General features: G+C 45.1%; 1 long non-coding RNA gene across 3 annotated transcripts in view; it reads left to right on the plus strand.

Moving 5' to 3' along the window:
- The window catches only part of LOC144286272 (uncharacterized), a 24541-nt gene extending 8938 nt beyond the window's left edge, over window positions 1-15603 (plus strand). For 2 of the 3 annotated variants that reach the window (XR_013354320.1, XR_013354316.1), the window contains exons 2-5: window positions 3940-4020; window positions 5754-5849; window positions 8426-8487; window positions 13802-15603. This is a non-coding gene — a long non-coding RNA (uncharacterized LOC144286272). The remainder of the gene's footprint in view (window positions 1-3939; window positions 4021-5753; window positions 5850-8425; window positions 8488-13801) is intronic. The other variant, XR_013354321.1, reaches the window with a different exon arrangement.
- Window positions 15604-19367: the final 3764 nt, after the last annotated feature.

Genomic DNA, 19367 nt, shown 5'->3' on the forward strand with positions numbered 1-19367 from the left:
GGCTCTCCTTGACTTTCTTTCCTTTTTTGTTTTTTTTTTTTAAGATTTTATTTATTTATTCATGAGAGACACACAGAGAGAGGCTGAGACACAGGCAGAGGGAGAAGCAGGATCCATGCAGGGAGCCCAATGTGGGACTCGATCCTGGGACACCAGGATCACGCCCTGAGCCAAATGCAGACCCTCAACCACTGAGCCACCCAGGCGTCCCTCCCTTTGACTTTCTAACATAAAATAGCAATCCACCTTCACATACCATTCCCAAGCCCCGAAGCCGGGGATCCGGGAACTGTTTCTGTAAAGAGCAAGGTAGTAAATAGTTTAGGCTTTGCAGACCATATGGTCTCTGCCACAGCGACTCAGCTCTGTGGCTATAACACAAAAACAGCCATCAACAATATGCAACCCGATGAGCGTGCCAGTGTTCTAATAAAACTTTATTTATGGACACTGACATGTGAATCTCATGCAAATTGTATGGGCCACAAAAAATCTGTCGATTTCCTTTTTGCAACCATTAAAAGAAGTAAAAAGCATTCTTAGCTTGGGAACTGTGCAAAAAGTGACGGGCTAGATCTGATCTGCAGGTGGCAGTTTGCCGACCCTGCCCAGGGTACACCCTGCCCAGTGTTTTCACACAGCACTCATCACCTTGCATCAGACTAGAATATTTACCTCTGTGTTACGTCTATTGTCTAACTTTCCCACGAGATCATCAGCTTCAAGAAGGCAAGGACTTGGTCTGTCTGGCACATGGTAGGTGTACAATAAAGATTTAATAAACGATTGCATACATGAATCCCAATCACTATTGGGATCACTCTTTACTTCCTCACTGGGGGTAACCATGACCGTTGCCCATCCCCTGGGGCCTTGCTGCTTCAAGAGGAACCCAAAAGGGACACCTGGGTGGCTCAGTGGTTGAGCATCTTCCTTTGGTTCAGGGCGTGATCCCAGGGTCCTGAGATCAAGTCCCACATTGGGATCCTTGTGAGGAGGCTGCTTCCCCTCTGCCTATGTCTCTGCGTCTCTGCATCTCTCATGAATAAATAAATAAAATCTTAAAAAAAAAAAAAAGAGGAATCCAAAAGCGCTAGGTCCAAGAATTTGAAATTGGGAGGAAGAGATAAGCAGAGACAATTTCCTTTCATCCCAACCTCTGTGCTCCATTATTTCATTCTGCCTATGATGTCATGTGTCAGGGGACCTGTGAGCCACCGGAGGTGAGGGGTGTGATCAGGACACAGCTCACCTCCTGGGAGATGCCACTCTGCTTCAAATTATGGTAGGAAGGAAGGGTGACTCGCCCTCTTGGAGATGGAAGCTTCCTGTGACAGGCCCAGGGCAACCCCTCTGAACACTCAGTCTCCCGCCTACCTGAGGCTTCATCCTTATAATCATGGCCTGAGCCAGTTCGGTGCTCACTATGTGTCAGGTGTCATGAGCGTGATCATGTCGAGTCCACACCCCCCCTTATTATCCTCACATTCTAGAATGGAAACTGAGGCCCAGAGAAGTGAACTCACCTGAGATCACCCCATTAGTAAGCAGAAGAGCTGAGATTCATTTCCAGGGCCTCCTGTCCCTGGGGCCTTCACCATCGGGCTCCATCATCTTCATTTCATTCCTGTGCCCGGAGACATCAGCCATCACACACTGGATTTCAGGCCTCGAGTCCATCGGCATCTCCCAACACTGTCCAATCACGGGGTAGGAGGGATGGTTCCATTAGATCCAGAGTTGGGGCCTGGGACAGAGTAAACCCTCAACAAATGTGAACTTTCATCACATTTATCTGCCCAACTATTTATTGTACCATTGTTTGGCTACATTTTCCACTGGAGTCATGTTGGGAGGGGTAGGAGAGGATTGACTTTAAAATCAATATGTAAGAGTTTTAAAAAGATGTCATATAAAATTACCTTTTTGTAAATATATTTATTTATTTATTTATTTATTTATTTATTTATTTATTTATTTATGAGAGAGAGAACGTGCACCAGAGGGTACAAGAGGTGGAGAGGGAGAAGCAGGGAGCTCAATGCGGGGCTCTATCCCAGGACCCTGGGATCATGACCTGAGCTGAGGCTGACACCTAACCGACTGAGCCACCCAAGTGCCCCAAAAATTGCCTTTTAAAAAATTCTTTATATGTCTTTAAAAAAAAAAGAAAAAGAACATTTCCATACTTAGTGAGTGCTAGGCCGTCATTCGACGTGCTTTACACATCCTAACAAGGCTGAGAGATAGGGATTTTATTATACCCACTTCACAGATGAGGAAAGCCAAGCATAAAGTTCCTGCTTCTGGGCAAGCCAGCACGCAGACGTCCTGTTTTTCCTCAAACATCAGTCGATTGCTGAACAGTGATTTAGAAGTTGAGGTTGAAATCCAAGAACAATGACAAAACACCGCTGAACAAGGTTAGCTTGCATTTGGGATCCACTACATCTTAAAAATAGATAGTATGACATGTCGGAGCATGGTTACCACGAGAAAGGTGGTTGTGCAGTGAGAGGGAACTAACAAAATGGTGAAACACATGCTTATTGAGTAGAATAGCCTGTATGGGGTTGGTCTTGTTTTGGGAGGAGGGGATTTTCCCTGAGAACACAGAACTGAACACCTATGATGTGTGTTCACTCAGGCTGGGAGTCATTGGTGGTAGTAGATTACCCTCAGCACTGTGTGGGATGCTCCCTAAACGTTGTATTTTGTTTCATACAACATGGCACAGAGTATAAAACCCTTACGCACAGCTTAAAGAATAACAGTTTATTTTTTTTTAAGATTTATTTATTTATTTATTTATTTATTTATTTATTTATTCATTCATTCATTCATTCATTCATGATAGACATAGAGAGAGAGAGAGGCAGAGACACAGGAGGAGGGAGAAGCAGGCTCCGTGCCGGGAGCCCGATGTAGGACTCGATCCCGGGACTCCAGGATCATGCCCCGGGCCAAAGGCAGGCGCTAAACCGCTGAGCCACCCAGGGATCCCCAAGAATAACAGTTTAAAAGCCTGTAAACTCAGGGTTCCTGGAAAGCTCAGCTGGCTAACGTCTGCCTTCAGCTCAGATCGTGATCCTGGGGTCCTCGGATTGAGCCCCAGTCACAGGGAGTCTGCTTTTCCCTCTCCTGCTGCCCCAACACCCCTACTTGTGCTCTCATTCTCTCTCTCGATCTCTCAAATAAATAAAATCTTGGGGGATCCCTGGGTGGCGCAGCGGTTTGGCGAGGGCCTTTGGCCCAGGACGCGATCCTGGAGACCCAGGATCGAATCCCACGTGGGGCTCCCCGTGCATGGAGCCTGCTTCTCCCTCTGCCTATGTCTCTGCCTCTCTCTCTCTCTCTCTCTGTGACTATCATAAATAAATAAAAATTTAAAAAAAAAATCAAAAAAATAAAATAAAATAAAATCTTGGAGTGCCTGGGTGGCTCAGTCGGTTGAGCGTCTGCCTTGGGCTTGGGTCGTGACCCCTGGGGACCTGGGATCAAGCTCTACATCAGGCTCCTTGCTCAGCAGGGAGCCTGCTTCTCCGTCTCCCTCCACCTGCCACTCCTCCTGCTTGTGCTCTCTCTCTCTGTCAAATAAATAAATAAAATCTTTAAAAGAAAGAAAGAAAGAAAGAAAGAAAGAAAGAAAGAAAGAAAGAAGAAAGAAAGAAAGAAAGAAAGAAAGAAAGAAAGAAAGAAAGAAAGGAAGAAAGAAAGAAAGAAAAAAGCCTGCAAACCCATTACCTGGGTAAGGAACCAGATAATTTTCATTGCCTTAGCACCCAAGTCCCCTGTAAACATTACCATGGCCTCTGTGTTAATTTTTCCTTTTCTTTTCTTTATTATAGTTTATCACCTATGCAAGATTCCTCCAACATCATGATGGTTGACATTTATTTTTATTTTTTAAATTTATTTATCCGTTTATTTTTCTTAAAGTAAGCTCTAGCACCAACGTGGGGCTTGAACTCACAACCCCAAGATCGAGAGTCTCATGCTCTGTGGGCCTGAGCCAACCAGGTACCTTGTGACATTTCTTTTTAGACTTTTAATTTATAATCATTTTAGATTGACAGAAAAGTTGCAAAAGTAGTACAAAGTGCTCCAGTATGCCTCTTGCCCAGTTTCCTCTAACGTTAGCATCTTATAAAACCGTGGTATGGAAAAAAAAAAAAAAAAACTAAGAAATTTACGTCAGTACAGTATTATCAGCTAGACTACAAACTCTGGGTTTTTCTTGTCATAGCACAAACACCTTTCTCATGGTAACTGGGATCCTAGTATATAATAATATCTATTTATCCACTATTATGGTTGAGTTTTTAAAAAATGATGAGAAGGCAACTTGACTAGGAAACTCAGGAGCCCAGGGGCCTTTGAGGGGCCTGTCTGGCATCCATCCCCCTGGTGCCAGGGCTCATGCCTGAGCTTCCCCCTGCAGCCAGTGTGTAGCTCTGGCCCAAGTAGATACAAGAAAACTTTTTGCAGGGGTGAAAAAAGGGTGAAGAGAAAGAGCCATCCACCTGTGGAAAGAAAGAGCAGACCAGCCACTCTTGAGTGGAAGTCCTTGGAAGAGGATGAGCTGGACCATATCCAGGTCACAATCTGGTGTCAGCTTCCTTGAGATTCTACACAAACCCCTTCTGGAGAGTTCCATGGAGGAGGGCCTGAATGAATGCTAGAAAGCACAAGGCTAACCATAAATGAACTTAACTGTCAGGGCTGTTATGTGGGATGCGTCCCGCACAGCCAGCAGGAATGTGGTCAGCCCTGCATTTTCCACTTTTGAGAAAACCCCCAGCCTTCCACAGCTCTCATGAGTGACAGCCAAGCAGCACATTTACTGGGGGAGAAATGAGCCCCTTGGGGGGATCCAGCAGCCACTGGAGGGAGAGCAGGGCCTGGGTCATGGCCAAGACAAGTCAAATACAGACAAGAATGTGGCTCACATCTGCCAGCCATTTTCTCCTCAGGTTAAAAATCAAATCAAAACAAAACAAAACAGTACAGTGGCAGCTGGCATGTTGGGGATGACAGTCCTCAACATGAGTGTCCCTTGAGTCACATGGTCCTGCTTGGACCTGCTGGTTGACCTCTAACCTTGATACCCAGCTGCCATGCTGGGGCTTCTATCATCCTTAGGGTTCCCCTCACTTCTCTCCTGTGAGGGGCACTTGTGTCTTGGATCCCCATTCTTCCTTTATTTTATTTTATTTTATTTTTTTATTTTATTTTATTAAGATTGTATGTATTTATTTATTCATGACAGACACAGAGAGAAGCAGAGACATAGGCAGAGGGAGAAGCAGGCTTCCTGCAGGGAGCCTGATGTGGAACTCGATCCCAGGACCCCAGGTCATGCCCTAAGCTGAAGGCAGATGCTCAACCACTGAGCAAAGGGTGCCCCTTTTCCTCTTTTTTAGTGATGCTTTCATTTTTGGTGGAGCACATCCTCTAGCTTTTTGAGGAAGGTTCCTCAGGAGGTGAATTTTTAAAAGCCTGTCATTCAGAAAATGTCTTCAACTTCCCCTCTTGCTTAATTGATAGTTTCGCTGGCTATAGAATTCAGGAACAGAAAGTAGTTTCCTTCAGGCATTTGAAAGCATCGCTCCTTTGTCCTCTGGTTGGCAGTATAGACAGTCCCAATTTACAATGATTCAACTCACAATTTTTTGACTTTACAAAAGTGCAAAAGCAATGCCCGTTCAGTAGAAACTACATTTCAAATCTTTAACTTTTTTATCTGTTCCCAGGCTAGTGATATGCAGTATGTTACCCTCTCAGGATGCTGGGAATTGGCAGCAAACTGCAATTGTGATCAGCCCTGTGATCATGAGGGTAAACAACAGGTACACTTACAACCATTCTGTTTCTCACTTTTAGTACAGCATGCAATAAATTACATGCGGGGTGCCTGGCTGTCTCAGTAAAGCAAGTGGCTCTTGATCTTGGAGTGATGAGTTCAAACCCCATGTTGGGAGTAGAGTTTATTTTAAAACATAAATTAAATTATAAATAAGTTGGGCAGCCCAGGTGGCTCAGTGGTTTAGCGCTGCCTTCAGCCCAGGGCGTGGTCCTGGAGACCCGGGATTGAGTCCTGCCTTGGACTCCCTGCATGGAGCCTGCTTCTCCCGCTGTGTCTCTGCCTCTCTCTCTCTCTCTCTCTCTCTCTGTCTCTCATGAATAAATAAAATATTTAAAAAATTATAAATAAGTAAATAACAGGAAATGTTCAACACTTGATTGTAAAATAGATGTTTTACCCAACTGTAGGATAACATAAGTGTTCTGAGCATGTTTAACGTTGGCTCGGCCAAGCAATGATGTTCAGCAGATTGGGTGTATTAAATGCACGTTTGACTTTACAGTACTTTCAACTTACAATAAGTTCATCAGGACGTGACCCCATCATAAGGCAAGGAAAAATCGGTATTGTGCTTGAGATGTTTAAAACCATTCTGTCTCTTGATCCTTTGTTTTTGCTATTGGTGACGGCAGTTGATGACCTTCCTTTTCCTAAGCTTAGTAAAACATTGTGTCCCCAGAGCTCTGAAATTTCACAGTGAGAGATCCTAGGGTCTATTTTAATCAATTCTGGTGGACACCAGGAGGGGGCGTAGAAGCAGCGGGACCAATGAGATGGTCCAGGCTGGAGATGAGGGTGGACCAGACCAAATATGGGGGTAGCATGGGAGTGGTGAGAGGTGAACATGTTTTGGGTAGATTTTTGAAGGTAGAACTAACAGAAATTGACGTCACATGGGAAAGAGGATGAGAGAGAAACAGAAGAATCAAGGACAACTCCAAGACTTTGCCTTGAGCAACTGCAAGGATGAGTTGCCTTTTGATGAGATAGGGAAGACAGAGAAGATACAGACCAGGAAATCAGGAATTTGGTTTTCTGTGTGTTCATATGGAGATAACCCTTAGTCATCAAAATGGAGGTGTCAAACAGGCAGTTGGATAAGGGGTCTAGAGTTCAAGACGAGATTGGGCCAGAGAGAGACATTTGGGAACCAACAGCATATTAATGGCATTTAAAACTGGCTGGGAACACCAATGGGAAGAGATAAGGACTAAGGACCCAGCCTTGAAAGACTGAGAAGGAATAGTCAACAGACATGGTGTTCTGGAAGCCAGAGGACAAAGGAAGGATGGAACCCTTAGCCAAGTTAAATACTCCCGGTGGACCAAGGATATTGAAGTAATTAAACTTTGAATGTAGCAATGTGGAGGTCACTGGTGACTATGATTGAAGGATCCTTTTGTCACGGCCGCACATTATGCTATGTTGGGAGGACCATGACTTAGTTCAACAATCCCCTCTGAGGGATATTTAGATTGTCCCCTATCTTCGGCTATTTCAAGCAGTACTGCCATGAAGAACCTTGTATATACATCTTTTTGTACTCTGTGCCTGTGCTGTTCCCCCCCACACAAATTTCTGGGTTAGAGAGTAGGTGCATTTCTAAATCTGACAAATGTCACAAACTGTCCGCCATAGAGGTTGTACGAGTTGACACTCCCACCAGCAATGTGTGACCTTTCCCTGGGGGTCTTGCCCAATACAAGGCATTGCCAGTCTTTTTGGGCTTTACCAACTTGCTTTATTAAAAAAATGGTGGGGCTCCTGTGTGGCTCAGTCAGTTAGGCAATACAGTTTTGATCTGAGTTCAGGTCTTGATCTCAGGGTCATGAGTTCAAGTCTTGTGCCAGCAGGGAGCCTGCTTTTAAAAAAAATGGTATCTCACTGTTACTTTTTTTTTTAAGATTTTATTTATTTATTCATGAGAGAGAGAGGGGGAGAGACATAGGCAGAGGGAGAAGCAGGTTCTCTGCGGAGAACCAGATGCAGGACTCAATCCTGGGACCTGGGGATCATGCCCTGAGCAGAAGGCAGACGCTCAACCACTGAGCCATCCAGGTGCCCCTGTTACTATTTTTAAGTTTGTTTATTTAAGCAATTTCTACACTCAATGTGGGGCTCGAACTCACAACCTCAATATCAAGAGCCACATGCCCTTCTGACTGAGCCAGCCAGACGCCCCTCAGGGTTATTTTACCGTGCATTTATTTTACTTCAAATCACATTTTACACCTTCTTATATATTTAAGAGCTATTTCAGTTTCTTTTTCTAGGAACTATCTGTTCATAGGCTCTGTGTACCTTTTTTCCCTACGGGATTGTTCCATTTCTTACTGATTTGTGGGAAATCTATATACGTAGCAGAAAAATCAGCTCTTTGTGGGTGATACAATTTACACCTTTCTCATTTTGTGAGCGTTAATTCTAGATTGATCAAATTTAGATATTAATTTGGATTTTGGATTTCTTAATGTGGATTTTGAGATTTCCAAATCTCAAAGATTTGGATTTCTTACCCCACCCCCCTCTCTCTCCCTTCCCTGTGATTTCCGTTTCTAGAAGAAATGCTACTACATCCAATCTTCTTGCAAACACAAGCTCCTGACTGGCAAGCTTCTCAGGTAAAGCCAGGGTGATCTAATCACATCTGATGAGGTTGTTGTAAAAGAATCAAAAATTATCAAGGAAATGATGAGAGGAGACTTCCACCACTGTCAGCGAAAACTTTACCTTGAGTCTGGATTGTGGCGAAACTTGAATGATCACTTTGAAAGTCTCGCAGTTCCTTTTTTTTTTTTAATTTATTTGATGACAGAGAGAGAGAGACAGTGAGTAGGAGGAGCTGCGGGCAAAGGAAGAGGGAGGGAACTGAGCAGGGAGCAGCTCAGGGCTCGATCTCAGGACCCTGAGATCATGACCTGAGCTGTAGGCAGATGCCTAACCGACTGAGCCACCCAGGCTCCCCGAACATCTGGCAATTCCTATTTTAGAGTGTGGTTTTTGAAATTTTTCGACTACAGTGCAGAATCAGAAATGTATCCACATCATAACCCAGCATGCACACACATCTGCACATTTATTATTTATTTTATTTTATTTTATTTTATGTTATGTTATTTTATTTTATTTTATTTTATTTTATTTTATTTTATTTTATTTATTCATGAGAGACACACAGAGAGAGGCAGAGGGAGAAGCAGGCTCCCCTCAGGGAGCCCAATGCAGGACTCAATCCTGGACCAGGGATCATGCCCTGAGCTGAAGGCAGACGCCCAACCACTGAGCCACCGCGTCTCATGCATATTTATTATTTAGTTGAAAGTTTTGTATAACTTGTGCAAGATTTGCAAAGTAGCATCGGCTCCAATGGTCTGTTTGCTACGGTTTCGTTTTTGTTTTCGGATTCCCATGCAAATCCACTTAATCTTTCATTTCAAGGCCTTAGCAGATCCAATGCCTCCTTTCTGTAACAAATATATATTTAAAAATTTTTCTGCACAGATATTTAAAAATGTATGTTTTATTCAACTTCAGGGAGGTATAATTTACATTACAATTACACTGCAACAAGCCCACTTTGTGTGTGCAGTTTGATGATTTTGGGCAATTGTTTACCACCGCAATCAAGGTAAAGAACATTTTCATCGTTCCAGAAAGTTCCTTTGTGCCTCTTCACAGTCAAACCTCTCACCACCCACCACCCACTCCCCAGGGTAACTGCTGTTCTGATTTTTATCACCATAAACTAATGTTATAATATTTTTAAATGTTCCTTTTACTACCCTGAAATAAAATTTATGGATAATATAACCTACCCACATACAAACACATTTTTTCAAATCAAGATAATGCCCTCATTGTAATATAAAGAAAGAATAAGAGGAAAGTAATTTGTAATACAATAATGAAAGACTCAGGCCTGATTAAGCTGCAAGACATAATGATGGGGTTGGGGGTGTGTGCTAGGGGCAGAATCTTCCTGAATGCTCTCTGGACTACCACAAACAGGACAGACACAGCACATTGTACTGGTGATACAAAGAACCCAATGGTGAACAATGAACAAACTTCCCTTGTTACAACCGGTATTTGCAGTCTCGGAAAATTTATAACTTTGTTTATGAGTAAGTGGAGCTCATTGCTGGACTTGGGTAATTATAAACAGGTTGTTTACCCCCACCAGCATCTCACGGGATGTGGTGTTGGACTTTCCATCTGGGGCACTGTGGGAAGCCTCACGGGACATCTGGCATCCTGGTGCCCTGGTCCCCTGTCCAGGAAGTACCGGTGGCTCCCCTAACCCTTGCGACAAAAACCTTCCCCCAGTTTCCCAAACACCCCCTTGGGGAGAGGTAGCCACTCCAGAAATGATTCTCAACCACAATCCCAGGGGCCACCTGGTTGGCTCAGTCGAAAGAGCACGTGACTCTTGATCTCAGGTTCGTGAGTTCAAGCCCCATGTTGGGTGTGGAGCCTCCAAAAAAGAAAGAAAGAAAGAAAGAAAGAAAGAAAGAAAGAAAGAAAGAAAGAAAAAGAAAATAACTACAATTCCAAAAGTATTGCTTGACAAAATAGCTCCTCCCAATTAAGCAGATTCTGGCTCCCCTTCCACTTATCCCCAGGCTCCCCTGGGCCCTCCCGTGTGGGTGCCTCCTGCAGTTTCTGGGCCCCTCTTCCTGTCCCAGAATCAACTGCTCCTGAAACAAGTTGAGTTCCAACTTCTTTGGGAAATGCATTGACATTTCTACCCCTTTGTGTAGGGATCTTCCTCTAACTCCTCTAACTTCCTCTAACTTCCTTTCCTTTACCTTTGAGGATTCACCCCCTTTTACTCCTTTATAAGTATTTCAGTGGCATCTCCAGGCATCCCAAGGATGCAGGCTTTGGGTCAAATCCAGCCCACGTTCATGTTTCCTTTGGTCTGGAGAGTGGGCCCCAGAAGCACAGCCAACTTGAAAGGGGACCCTTGAAGCCATCATGCCAAACACTTAAGAGCTCCGGTATTTGTTAGGGTGGCTTTGAGCACATTTCTTAACCCCTCTGGACCTCCATTTACTCAAAAGAATGAGGATGATGATTACACTTATGCAGAAAACAGTTAATGCCGCAGGCTGAGGTGCACTCCCAAGAAGCTCCTATTTTTGTGATTGGCCCTTGGCGGACACCTGACAATCGAGCTCTTTGAATGTTCTAATAAGAGTGTTTTGCACACTTGAGGTCTTAAACCACACTGTACCTGTTTGTCTGGATAGTTTGTGTGGACAGTGTAATTTGCAGTTGAACACGTCCTTCCCTCTGGAGCTTCAGGACTCGGTCAGTCTTCAAAGACCGTGTGCCCCCATAGCTGACCCCCAATAAAAACTGTGGACTCAAAAAAAAAATGACAAAAAAACCCTGGACTCCTCGGCACAAGTAAGCATCCTTAGTGGACAACACTTTGCACATGTTGTCACCCGTCATTGCTGGAGGACAATGCTAAGTGCGTCCTGTGTAGCTCCCCTGGGAGGGGACTTTTGTAAGCTCGCGCCTGGTTTCCTCTGTGTTTTCTCCCCATGAACACTTTCCCTTTCACTGTAATAAAACCATAGCTGGGAGCATTACACCTTCTGGGTCTAGTGAGTGCTTCTAGTGAATTACTAAATCCAAGGGTGGTCTTGGAGACTCCAACACAATACCCAAGATGCTTTGGGATATAGTCAAAGGAAACCCAATCCCAAGAGGCTTTGGAGATAAGGACATTCATTCCTCCTCGTAACCAGGAGACATAACACCTGGGTTAGTGTAGTGGCTCAGTGATGGCAGCAAGGGACGTCTCTGTCCACTTTTCTCCTCCATCATCTTCAACATGTTGGCAGCCATCTTGGGACTTGTCACTGCATTGTCCTAAGACGGCCTCCAGTGCTTCTTGCATGATTATATCTTCACTCAACTTCTGCCACAAAGAAGAAAGAAAACATTTATACACACACACACACACAGTTATATACACCCCAAAAATTATATAAACATACGGCATAAATTAATTATCATAGTGCAAACACTCACATAACCAGCGACCAGGGCAAGAAATAGACCAGTGCATTATGCTGAATCCCCCTCATCACGCCCTCTCTCAATCACAGACCTCCCAACTCTAGGAGGTGTAGGTAGTCTCACAGGTTCTTTTGAGCAGGATAAACTCCCCCAAAGTGCTCCCATCATTCTTCCCACAGATCTTGTACCTGAATAAAACTGGGGCCCTCTAAGCCAGGAAGAAGGGCTTGGTTGTGGGGTGAGTGACACGTCCACGGGCTCAGGGACACTCTATCTCCATCTTCAGTAACTTTGAGCATCGAGTGGAACCTCTATCTCTCCCGAACCCCCCTGGGGTGCTCCAGCCCTGCCTTTGGTCAGTGGAATCCTCTGTCATTGTGAGTGTTGTGTTTGCCAAAACCTCTTTTTTACTAAAAAGTTTCAAACCTACAGAAAAGTGGTTAGAGTAGTATAATAAACCCCACCTATTACCTCTGTCCAGATTTAATAACTGTAAATGATTTGCTATGTTTGCCTTGTCCTTATTTTTTTCTGAATCATTTGGGAGTAAGCTGTAGACATGATGACCATTCATCCTAAATACTCAGGCACATATCAGATAAGAATCAGGTCATTCTTGGGGCGCCTGGGTGGCTCAGTGGTTGAACATCTGCCTTTGGCTCAGGGCGTGATCCTGTGGTCCAGGATCAAGTCCCACATCAGGCTTCCTGCGAGGAGCCTGCTTCTCCCTCTGCCTGTGTCTCTTCCTCTCTCTGTGTGTCTCTCATGAATAAAAAATAAATAAAAATTTGAAAAAAAAAATTCTTGGGAGGCATTTGATTGTCACATGCCTTTAGTCCCTTTTAGTTTGGAATAGTCTCCCATATGTCCATACTTTTATTTCTATGATACTGGCTTTTTCAAGTCCAGAATAGCTGTTCTTTATAAGGTCCCACATTCCAATTTGTCTGATTCTTTCCTCAGGGGGTCATTAAATTTGTTGTTCCATCTGTAGCTAATTAGCTTCAAGCACTCAAAGCATCTTCTTTTTTTTTAAGATTTTATTTATTTATTTAAGAAAGAGAGCATGTGCGTGAGCAGGGGGAGGGGCAGAGGGAGAGGGAGGGAATCTCAGGCAGACTCATGGAGCCCATGACCCTGAGATCATGACCTGAACCGAAACCAGAGATCCGCTGCTCAACCGACAGAGCCACCCAGGTGCCTCCTAGTTCCCACAGAATAGAAAGTAGTTTTCACTATTAGTCATTTCTATTTTACAGATGAGGAAACTGAGGTCAGGGAGATTGGGTAGTTTGTCGCTATCACATATTTAGGAAGTGGTAAGGTCTGGAAATGAGCCCACATCTTTCCCATTCTGCAGCTTAATCCAATACTCCTTAGCTCCCGCCCACAACCCTCCATGGGCATCAAGAAACATGGATGTGGGCATTACCTACAGGTGCTATTTCAGCAGAAGTCTCCTAGAAGTTTCAGCTTTAAATTATCAGAGATAGAATCTCTCTGGTCTTCTAACAAAGGTACAGCCGCTTGGTGACAACCACCAACTCTCACTTTGGCCATCTGGGTGCTGGGCACCCATGCATATAAAGAGAAGACCCAAGAGAAATGAAAGGTGACTCTCATGCCCAAACCATACAATCTGGGTCTATCACCTGGAAAAAGCTAGTTTCTCTGAGGCCGTGTTTCCCAAACCTCACCTGCCCATGTACCACTTGAGTATTTTAGCCATGTTGAGGGTCTACTGTAACCATTATTTATCGAATATTTTTCTTTAGATCAATTTAGACTTAATTTTGTTTAAGAGGTAACTTTGTATCCCTACTCTAAAGGGAAAACCAAAGTCATTTTAACTTTCTCTCTTTCTCTCTTTCTTTCTCTCTCTCTTTCTTTCTTTCTTTCCAGGCTCCACACCCAGCATGGAGCCCAACGCAGGGTTTGAACTCACAATCCTGAGATCAAGACCTGAGCTGAGATCAAGAGTCTGAGGTTTAACGACTGAGCCCCCCAGGTGCCCTTTACCATTCTTTCAAGGAAAACACGTGGCTCTTTACATAAAAAGGTTCGTGTTGGTGCGACTTAAAAATCTCTGTAGCGTGCTCTCCTTCTTGGGATATGATGTCCTGGGAAGAAATAAGTCATGACTTTGAGATTGGTTGGTCAAGGGTGGAAAACTGGCCCAGAGATGTAGAAAGGACAGGGATGATTGGGCGGGTACCTGAAAGGATGCAGCAAGGCCCAAGCCCCCGAGGGTTGGAGACACAAGCGTTTGATGTCGTGTCATAGTGTTGGGGAGTTGGGGGTGCCTTTGGACATCTTTGGACAGCAACATCTCGGAGTCACCCATCAATCAGAGGACCGGGGCCTGGGCTCCCCAGAGGTCTGCAGCACGAGGTGGGGAAAGAGAGCTGTCGCAGAGAATACCCACCCAGGGGCTCAGGAATAGGCAAGAGGCCAAAAAAGCACTAGTTAAAACAGGCCGTGATCAGAGCTCTCAGAAACTCACCAGTATTTTTGGGAGAACATTTACACACGCACATGCGCACACTCACGCACAAACACAAACTCCAAATAAGGATGCTCTGGGTTGCAAGTTAACAGGAAACATACTGAGATTTGTTGGTCTGTCTGATGCTCGGAGACGTGTTGGTATCACAGGTTTTCCTTTCCCTGCTCTGCGGTCTCTCGGTTTCAGCTTCAGCCTCACGTCGCCGGAAGGCTGCCTACACCAGCGCAACACGCCTCCTTGTCTGAGTCTGGCAGGAGGAAGGGAGAGGGGCAGGCAGACAGAGGCGGGCTTCGAGACAGAGAGAGAACCTGTGTCTTCCCTAGAGACCCTCCCTGGAGAGTGAGAGGGATGCCCTCAGGAGCAGCTACTAGTAACAATGCCAATTAACACTTGCCTGGCACTTTCTGGGCTACAGACACTCTTCTGAGCCTTTCTATGCGCTGCTTCATCAACTCTAAGATGCCCTGTTTGTGAGAGGCATCTCAGAAAAAAACACAGCTGATTTAACCATGACACCCCATCCATTTTAACACCCAGCCCAATCCCTTAGATCAATGAAATGCTCATCACACCCCCATTTCACATGAAGGGAAACTGAGGTTGCATGAGTAGTTGGCCATTCCACTAGTCACAGGGCAAGGCTGATCTTGAACCCAAGGCAGTCTGGCTACAGAGTAGCAGATCTAATCTACTGGCCCCCCCTGCCCCCCTTGGCCGAGGTCGGAGCTATCTGAGAAGCAGACACAGGCAGAGACCGGGAGGTCGGCCGATGGTGAGGCTTCGGCAGGTGGTCACAGCGGGCTTCCCAACACCCCGGGGTTGAACCTCTTCTCTGAAATGTAAGCTTCTCTCTGGCAGGATTAGAGGCACATGGATGGGCTCCAAGGAACCATTTCCCCTCATTCTGGAGGGCTCACGAAGGGACCAGACAAGCCTGAGCTCTTCTTCCTCCGCCTCTCCCTCCTGGGGAGTGGAATGGAAATCATCCTCCTTGCCCAGTAACCTGGCGAAGTACAGGGAAAGGAAAAAAATATTTTCCTCTACCCATTGTCAAGAAACAAAATTCAGGGGCACCTGGGTGGTTCAGTGATTGAGCGTCTGCCTTTGGCTCAGGTGGTGGCCCCGGGGTCCTGGGATCGAGTCCTGCATTGGGTTCCCGGCAGGGAGCCTGCTTCTCCCTCTGCCTGTGTCTCTGCCTCTCTCTGTGTGTCTCTCATGAATGGATGGATAGAATCTTAAAAAAAAAAAAAAAAAAAAAAATTCAACTGAGTAAATTTGAAGGCTTAATTGGCTCTATTCAATGATTCATGAATTGAATTGATCTAGATACTCAATGAGTTTAACTTAACTCATCACTTAGCAGAATGTTAAGCTTCAGATTACCAAAAAGGGTCAGGAAAACTGTTGAAGACAGTTTCCCTAAAAACTTTATTCTACTTACATCTGTTTAATTTACTTGTTCTTAACAATTATTGTAGAAGCTGCCTTGAAACAACAGGCGTGAGCAATGGAAACTGGATGCAGGCCAAAGGGCCCACAGCGACCCCCTGGCTCAATACAGACAGGCCCAGCAGGCGGCCCACCTCAAAATATCCACAGGCCCTAACTGACCAATGAGCTGTGTACAACCAGGCACAGATACCCAAGAAGGGGAAATTCCATGGGTCCCCATTCCTCTTCACCTTCTGGCTTTAAATACAGCCCCCACCTGCTGCCTCCTTGAGGGTGGTCTGTCCCCTGCTGTCCTGCTCGCCACCCCTTTATGGTGTATTCAGTAAACCTCTATCTCCTTTGTTCTGCTGTCCACACCACCGACCCCCTCTACACCTGATTGGGACAACCCACATTTTGGGGGCTCCCATCTGATCAGGAGAGACACTACAATTATGTTTAGACCACCCACAAAAACTTTGAGAGGGGCACCTGGCTGGCTCAGTCAGAGGAGCATGAGACACTTGATCTCAGGCTCTAGAGTGAAACCCCACGCTGGGTGTAGAGATTACTGAAAACCTAAAAACAAGCTTTATGAGGCTTTAGATGTCATATCTAATGCTGGTAATTCTGAAGACAATTAAAATGTCCATTTTATTTTATTTATTTTTTAAAAGATTTTATTTATTTAATTGACACAGAAAGAGAGTGAGAGAGAGAGAGGACAAGCAGGCGGAGTGGCAGGTAGAGAGAGAGGGAGAAGCAGCGTCTAGGCAGAGCAAGGAGCCCAATTCGGGACGCCATCCTGCACCCTGGGATCGTGACAGATGCTTGACTGAGTCACCCAGGCACCCTAATATGACCATTCTAATGAAACCAAACTTTAACTAGGTTTTATTTGACGAAGGCTATCCCAGATCAATGGACCTGAAAAGTAGTTGGCTCAGCTTCTACTGTATTTTTCAGAATTTTTATGAATCCTTAAGTCACATGTTTGATTTTCTTCAAGCCAGTTAAATAGAGGTCTTTTACGAATTAACCTTGACAATACCACCCGGAGGTGGAAGGTACCACACAGCCACAACACACACATATGTGTATATATACTTTTTTTCACATATGTGTATATAGACACAAATACACAAACGCAAACGGAGAGAGACCTTAGAGCTTCCACACACTGAAGATTTCCCATAAGCGAAGGTTCCAAATGACCTTCTGCCTTTTGCTTTCCTTCTGATCATGATTATTTCCCTGAAGTCCCACTTTGACATTTATATCTCAAAGGCACAGGGAAGAGTGCAAGTTACAAGCCTTTTAAGATAAATAGGGGAGGTTTTGGAATTAGAATTTTTTTTAAAAAAAGGAACAACTGAACTCTGAACTTCCTCTAGAACCGAATTTCTAGTTTTACAGAGATTTGTAAGCTCAGGACAGCTGCTCTCCGTTACTCAACAAGTTGGATTTGCAATGTAAGGTGATGCCATAGGTTGTCTTTATACAAGGGCTTCTTTAGAAGATTTTTATTTTCGGGGTGCCTGGGTGGCCCGGTGGCTGAGCATCTGCCTTTGACTCAGGGCATGATCCCGGGGTCCTGGGATCGAGTCCCGGAGCCCACTTCTCCCTCTGCCTGTGTCTCTGCCTCTCTCTGTGTGTCTCTCATGAATAAATAAATAAAATCTTCAAAACAAAACAAGGTTTTACTTTCCTTCTGGGTACAGAATTTTATTTTAGCTTGGAGGGAAAGGCCTTCAAAAATATATCATCAGGCCCCACAAGTTTGGGCCATTTCTGACAACAGAGCTACTTTATAGTTCTTAGCTAGGTCAAACTGTAAATATTTCTGGCAGTATATAACAACTCCTTGGGCTCTGGAGGCGTTCCCAAAGCGGGTGCAGAAGAGATTTTCTTTTCCTCTGTCTCCCTCGTACTGTAGACAGAGATCCAGGAGGGCTGACTCTGGCACCGATTCTCACCCTTCACTGGCTTTTGCCAGACTTTCCAGGATCCCATCTGCAGCTCTGCTAGTTACCAGCATTTGGCAAGGTTTTTCATTGTAATTTCAGTCTTCCTTTGGCTGTTTAATAAGAGAACAACATAGCAGCTTATCAGAAAAATTCCTCGGAGTCCTGTCATCTTTGGGAGGGCCCCTCCTTTCGATGCAGGCAGGGCCAGCCAGAGGCCCCAGGTGGGGTCCCACCAGCCCAGCCCGGAGGGTCCTTGGCTTCATGCAGGTGGGAAATTAAATGCAAGCTAGCAGGACCTGAGAGCAGAGTTTATCGAGGATAGACAGAGAACAGATAGAGACGAACGTCTGGGAGACTCACAAAGGAAAAGAAGAGGGGATCCCTGGGTGGCTCAGTGGTTTAGAGCCTGCCTCCGGCCCAGGGCGTGATCCTGGAGTCCCAGGATCAAGTCCCACATCAGGCTCCCTGCATTGGAGCCTGCTTCTCCCTCTGCCTCTCTCTCTTTTTGTGTCTCTCATGAATAAATAAATAAAATCTTTACTAAATAAATAAATAAACGTGGGCCACAGCACTTGCTAATGGCCACTGTCATCCTAGGTTGTAATTCCTGGGAGGGCCTGGCAGCAGGTTGGGAGGACCCTAGCCACAAGTGAGGTGTAACCCACATTTCCGTTGCACCTTATTTTGGGGCCCCTAAGTCACCAAGCCAAGTTCTCAGGACACAAAACAAGCTTAGTAGGATTGTGCCATTTTTGTAGATATTTATAGCTTCTGAGACCACAGTTCTTAGACATAAAATAAGCAGGTGGGCCACAAGGTGGTATACTTAACTCTTTAGAGTTTAAGGATCCCATGTTGATTACTATATTTGTTTCAGCTAAACCTTAGAGTTTCCTTTTTTTTTTTTTTTTTAAGACTTTATTTATTTATTCATGAGAGACACAGAGAGAGGCAGGGACACAGGTGGAAGGAGAAGCAGGCTCCCCATGGGAAGCCCGATCCCAGGACCCCGGGATCACGCCCTGAGCCAAAGGCAGATGCTCAACCACTGAGCCACCCAGGAGTCCCAATCTTAGGGTTTCTTAGAGCCAAGCTAGTACCTAAAAGGAATGTGCCACCAGGTTGAGGAGTGTGATGTTTTATGGTGTACCTGGTGGCACAGAAGTTCCTTAAGGCCGGCAGGGGACCAAGTGTTGTTCTCACCCCTTCTGTGACCATTTACCCTAGCACAAGAGTCTTGGGTGGTGAGTGCTCTAACATCTCTTAAACGCTTGACCCATGCCCAATTGTTGTGCCCTTTTGACTTCTGAGGTTCATGTTAGCGATTAGCCTTTATTTACACAAAACAAGCCAAACAACACACACCTTAATATACCTGTAATAACCGAGGGGTGCTACTACGTCCTGGCAAACGAGGGCCTGTGTGCATCGCTAAGCAGTTCAAGGGATCTTGAACTAGGCAAAGGCTGAACCCGCAAACCCCAGGGAATGGATAACAGAGCTGTCACCAACCGCTGCCATGTGGATCTTGGGACAGGATCGCTAATTAATAGAGAATTGTGGT

The sequence above is a fragment of the Canis aureus genome, chromosome 1 (genome assembly GCF_053574225.1).
Source record: "Canis aureus isolate CA01 chromosome 1, VMU_Caureus_v.1.0, whole genome shotgun sequence".
NCBI lineage: Eukaryota > Metazoa > Chordata > Mammalia > Carnivora > Canidae > Canis > Canis aureus.